Source organism: Dipteris shenzhenensis, chromosome 8 (genome assembly GCF_047967505.1).
Source record: "Dipteris shenzhenensis isolate YYH24624 ecotype China chromosome 8, Dip_SZ_1.0, whole genome shotgun sequence".
In the NCBI taxonomy this organism is placed as follows: Eukaryota; Viridiplantae; Streptophyta; class Polypodiopsida; order Gleicheniales; family Dipteridaceae; genus Dipteris; species Dipteris shenzhenensis.
In genome coordinates, this window is record NC_141603.1 from 9,935,076 (window position 1) to 9,941,708 (window position 6,633).

Sequence of the window (6,633 nt, forward strand, 5' to 3'; positions counted from 1 at the left end):
AAGGAAAAGCAAGTGAGGAGCTAAGAAAGAAATAATAAGAAATAAGAGGGGGGTAAAGAAAATTAACAAAAGAAATATATTACAATTATCTAGAATAAATTAAAGCAAACGGGGAAATATATATATAAATAGTGGTTTAATAAAGAGAAGTTTTAATAAATAAAGGAAAATTTCAAACATGAAGAGTAATTTATACATACATACATACATACATATATATATATATATATATGTATATATATATATTATATATATTCAAATACACATGTTGGAGTAATTCCTAAGGAAGTATATAGGCTAGTCAAAGGCCCCATTGTCCTTCAATCAATTCTCAACCAATCATGCTGTTGCATCATGTTAAGCCTACAAACAAGAACCCCAAAAAAATCTTGCATAGAAACCAAGATACATATCAAAAGGTAAAATATGTCTTGACTCAACTCATATCCAAGACGATCCCTAGCCACGTTTCTCAATCATTATCCATGTCAACCCATAGGTGGGTATAATGGTTCCTTCATCAACTACTTCCATGAGAGTAATGTAGAATCTTCTTACAAAATGTTATGATATAAATCCCAAGTTAGCTTAATATAATAGACATGAAACATCCGTGATAAGCATCAAACTTCCCTAGTGAGCATATCCAAAGGGGTAAAATCCAATTCGTAATAGAATTTCCAATAAAAGACTCCTTTGGTATACAGTTTCCAAAAAGGGAACTCCCTTAAACCACCTCAATCCATTAAGTATAGAGGAGCTGTAAAAAACTCAAGGGAGGTCCCTTAGGCGAAAGCCCTATATAATCCTAAGGCACATCAATAATTATAGTGTACCAGATATGTATCTAAGGCATCTAATCAACAATTGACTAGCAATTCTCTTGCTCAATAATAAAGGACAAATTTCAAAGTAATGCATTATACTTTTCCATCTTCCTTGTCAAGCCTTGCCCCTAGGAGTTCAAATAAATGTAGTCCTTGGATAATCATCCTTGTTCAACTAGGACGACATAGTACTTACACCTATAGTTCTAGTAAGTCGAGGCTATTAACAGCATTCTTCTTATACAAAAGAATTCCAAGGTTTCACAGAGCATTATAAGACTTGGCATTCCCAAAAAATCCCCTTACCTCTCTATATCAACAAATAATAAGAAAAACTACAAGTAAGGTTACCATGTTTACTTCCAAATCTTATCCTATATCGACTGCTCATTGGCTATATTCTTAAGGAAGGAGCAAGTCTAAACAGTCTTGCTAAAAAATGATCATATCCCCCTTCTTTAATTCCTCATCTCACACACATATTCATGTAAGTGTCATGGAAAGATTAGAGCGTAGCACAAGTGTGTATATCACTTATAATGCCCAAAAGAAATCTTTCATTCTAAAAACATGACATACTATCAAGATGTTGAGATACTTCATCACAAAAGTGTTGAGAATACTTCACCCCATGATGATCAGCAAGAAGTTGACTGTCAAGATGGAGATGGCAAGTAGCAATCCTAAAGAGTCAAGCAAGGCAAGCATAAGAGTGCTGAAGCAAAATTTGGGAGGGCTTGCATGTTGAGGTTCCATTCATTTTTCTTCTTTAAATGGGTGAAAAGGACCACAAGGCTAGACCAAGAGTACTTTCAAAGTTAAGTGCTTTTAACTGTGTCAAACTCTAGCTTTGCAAATGCCATCTTTGAGGTGTGACTAATGTGGAGGAGAATTGAAAGTTTTGGCTTCATCTCTACACTTCAACTCGAAGCAATATCTCCCTATGAAGAGTTGCCTACTTCATGCATCTATATGCTTTGTCCACAAATGTAAAGTGTTGTATTTTGTCACTTTTTTGTTCCCATGTATCTTTATCACTAGGCTGTACAACTACCATATCAAAGGTCTAAAGATCCGTATCTTGATTCTTAATGTAGGAGAGTGTGGGAGCTATCTTTGACAAAACACTATCAATGGGTAGAGGATACAATTATTCTCATGCTCAAACAGTCAATGAGCAACTTGCTTACCCAAACAATTGCTCTCTTTTTCTATGGAGAGTAAGAAAAATCAAATGATTTTCCTCTCTAGATCTGAACAACGATGACTGACACACGTACGCGCATGCACGCACCCACACACACACACACACATGCACGCACGGACACACACAAACATTTATATAGATAATCAAATCTCTCTCTCTCTCTCTCTCTCTCTCTCTCTCTCCTCCTATATTGAAATAGGGATGAACAAATAAGGTGTACATATATACATGTGTGGAGGTATGGGTGTGTGTTTATGCATGCACATACACATTTGTATGCATATAAACATGTTTGATTCAAAGAAAATTCATAAATTTTATTTATTTATTTACTCAAACTAATGTATGCCATAAACCAAGATTGATTATGTTGCCATCTAGCACTACAATGGCACTAAACATATCAAACACATTAGGCACACAATCTTGCATAAATCAACCAAAGCCATGTAAGAAAGCTAAGGAATGGTTTTAGGAAAGCTAAGACATTTAAAGGACAAACTATTTGTAAGAAACCAGAAAGGTTTTAGACAAGTTATCCCTTCCAAAGAGATGTGATCCTCCAAATATGTGAACTTTTAGCGAGCATGTACATGCATACACATGCGCATGCATGAACACAAATGCATGTGCATGGAAGAGATTGTTTTACATGAACTTGCGGGAAGTATAATTCTTTTGGGTGTGATCCTATTATTGTTAGAATGAATGGATGTAGCAAAGATGAACCTCTTGGCAAGTTGGTGTCATCGTGTCCAATTTTCATCCAGGCCATGGAGAATAGCTTCTGACGTCTGTGGAATGAGCTTGCTTGGTTTTGTTGGGAGCTCTCTTACCAATGCTGAGCATGTGACCCCCTAACTAGCAACGCATGACCAGATTGGCCATAAATAAACCTTGGAAGCTTTTCTTGTGAGTTCCTTTTCCTTCCTTTATTTTTTTTGCATCGAATTATCAGACATCAATGATATATCTAAGTAAAACTGATAAGGTGACATGTCAAAGCTAAACTAAATCAATTTGACACAATATATCAAATCGATGAAATAAAATTCTTTGCAATGCTTTGGGTCTATATAAACTTACATGGTTGTTTGATCTTTGTTCATAATGTGTGCGTCGCCTTGTGTTGCATAATTGTTGGGAACATCAATGAGACACCTACAAAAATGATATCGGAATATGTTAGCAGTTACTTTCAGGAGCTAACTTTGAACGTGCTTGCTGTCTTTAAAAAAAAAAGGCTTCTGCTTTAGGAAAAAACAAAGTTTTAAAAAGTCTCTTTGGAGAAATCTGATAAAATTAGAATGATACAAAGGAGATTAGCATGGCCCTTGTGCATGAATGATATGCACAAATTGATAAAGTTTTTAAAAAAAAATCCATACGTGTTGTATGGGGAGAGGTGGCACACTTCCTCTTTGATTATTTATAAATTGAGAGAGCGTGCCTGTCTCTCGTCAGCTTTTCTTTTCAATTTGGCTTCTAGCTCTGGCTTCACTTCTGCTTTCATCTTAGCTCTCTGTATAGCGTTAGGCATGGAAAGGAAAGTTTACCTTTGATGAGTTGGTTGTACACTCCTGTTGTCGATAATGGTGCCATTTAACTGAAGACTTGCATAGGAAGGACAACACGTCAAGCACATTCAAAGCACGTTCAAATCAGCATCACATAACATATGATGGCTTGGAATCCTTTTTTATATGCTTCTCTCTCTCTCTCTCACACACACACACACACACATACAAAGAGGCACATACACATGTAGATGAATTTTTTAATGGCATTAAGGCTCACATGTATAATAAACATGGAAGGCCTTTAGAATCGCTTGGCATAGTTTAAACAAAATATGATAATCAAGGTAGCCCATGACAGCTGGCTAGAGATGAGCGATGATTTCGATCTTGCGTTAAAAGAAAACAATGAAGAGACTCAATAACAAAGGAAATAGTTTCACAATTTATTGGAACACCCAGTTTAAATAACACCTACCGGAATTAACACTGAAACCTCATGACTTGGGTAGCCCTCTATCTTCTCAAGATTGTTTCTTAATAGTCCCACAGGTAGATAGTTATGTGCTCATCCAATAAGGATCAACGAATAGGCTCATTAGTAATGGAAAAGAATTCAATGTGTTTGTTTGTGTGAGTGGACTAGTTTCAACCTACGAAGTTCTCTAATTCCAACCTAGTTCTTCATCTATGGTTGTCGATTTCCAAACGGAGCTTTTCATATGGTCATCTTCCCCCTTAATCAAGCTTTCATAATCCACACAATTAAGCTCTTCATCCAACCTTGTTCTTCATTATTTCAAAGCCACGTCCTCCCTCATTATCCTTGCATGGCTTTCCTATTTTCTAACCTACCTATGCATCACCTTCCATACTTCCAAAACCTCGCTCTTCACCTTTGCTCTTTCCAAACCTAGCTGCTCTTATTACTTCCCGATTGACTACCTTGAAGACCAACTTCCCTCTTCCTCCCAATTATCACGACGAAGACTTCTACCAAAGCTGAATGTGAATTTTTGACGAGTGGTAGTGTAAGCATTAATCATAGCTTCTATAGGCGCTGTACTACAAAGTGTTGTTCGGACTGGAACCCGGGCAAAATTGCCATTGATTAGCAAACTATTGAGACCAAAGTGGAGGCCTTGCCAGGACAATGGGGTGACGCTAGACGTCGGCTTGTGAGGCAGAATTGAGAAGAACCATTCCCGTGTCTTCTTCACAGAAGCTCGCATTCTCCTCGACGCGCATCTGAAGCATTAGAGCAAACCAACGCTCATCTGCATTTAGTCCTCTGATGTAGGACATTTTCTACCTATTTCCTGCCGTTGCTGCCTTCATCTTGCCGCGCAAAGTTGCAGTTTTGGGTCGGACTAAAGAGCTTGGCAACAGTCTCGAGGAAAGCTACTCCCTGACGTCAACGAAAACCATTTCCAAAGTCTTGCAAATTCTCTCTGATTGCAACTGCTCGCCTTGATCATCGTCACCAGCTTGCTCACAATAGTATGCTATAAACAACCCATGGTAAACAAGCCACTTCGCAGCGTCTACGCCATTAAATTCAGGATTTACCCGAGTACGGTGGATTGGGCAAGAGGACAATCTCTGATGCTAAAGTTATTTGAGGTTTTTGTGCGATGCTTGCACCGAGCTCTCTCTACATACTCTCCCTCTAAAGAGCGAAGCTGTCGTTCTTGCAAACAGGGACTATGTTGAGGCTCTTCTGGCCATATCTAGCGAGCATTCGGATTACAAGAGGTGTCTCAGAGTGATCCGTGAATGTAACGAGCCGTCGCATAGGCAAAGGGGGCAAAGGGTTCAGAAGCATATGGATGGGCAAGGAGCTCATGCTCAACGCTCAAGCAATAAACACATCAGCATCAAGCACCTATCAATCTGTGGTATCAACGCTTAACCAAGAGGAAATTGAAGTTCGAACGATTTTGTTCAGCACCAATGACCTTAATTGTTCAGCGCATGTCTCGAGTGTTTTCACATGACCAAGGTTTTCTTACTTTCTTTGTGCTTTTCGTGGGCTTTTTAACTTTTTAAAGGCTTTCAACTCAGCCATTAGCTTTTTTTGGGCTTTCAACTTGGCCATTAGAATCATGACACTTGGTAAGCTTAATTGTTTAGCGCTGGTGTTTTCACATGACCAAGGTTTTCAACTTAGCCATTAGCTTTTTTGAGGCTTTCAACTCACCCATTAGAAGCATGACACTTGGCTTATTGTGGTTTGAGATAGTTCAAACTTGCTCTAGGTTAGAAGGAGGTGTCTTTCAAATCATTGCTGAAGGAATGGCCCTTACCTCAAAATAGAAAGAAACCGTTGACTTTTTGTCTCAAAGCTATGCACACTATCAAGTCTCTAGCTACTCCTAGGTTGCTTTCTGTGAAGGTAGTAGTCGAGTGCAGGAGAAAACCACGGACTTGGGATGTAGATGAAATAGGATAGCGTTCCATGAAACCAAAGTACTATGCACACATGATAACATGATGTTAAGATGAATCCTCAACACCTTCCCTCAAGATCAACATCATGAAGTAGGCCTTCCCTTAAGATGATTATTATGGGGAATGAAGAACTACACAAGGATTCTCAGAGGGGCCATGGAGGAACTATTGGGCTATCTGTTATGGTGGGGTCTGTGTGTGAGAGAGAGAGAGAGAGTAGCTTCTGACACCTGTGGAATGAATTGATGATTGCCTGAGGTTTTGTTGGGAGCACTCTTACCAACGTTGAGCATGTGACGCCCTAACAAGGAGGTGTCTTTCAAATCATTGGTGGAGCGTGCCAACTCTTGCAATGCTATTGGTGAAGGCATGTGATCTCTATCAAGTCTCACAATGCCTCTTCATTAAAGTTGTGGCCCTTACCTCGAAATAGAAAGAAACCATCGAGTTCCTGTCTCAAGCTATGCACACTATCAAATCTCTAGCTACTCCTATTTTGCTTTCTATTAAGGTAGCAATAGAGTGCAGGAGAAACCCACGGACTTGGGATGCAAATAAAACAGGATAGCGTTCCAAGCAATGGAGCACTCTCTACTACACAGGGATTCTAAGAGGGGCCATGGAGGAACTA

At 38.9% G+C, this 6,633-nt stretch overlaps 1 pseudogene; it reads left to right on the forward strand.

Moving 5' to 3' along the window:
• Positions 1-3,311: 3,311 nt before the first annotated feature.
• LOC147899080 (U6 spliceosomal RNA) lies at positions 3,312-3,406 on the forward strand (annotated as a pseudogene).
• Positions 3,407-6,633: the final 3,227 nt, after the last annotated feature.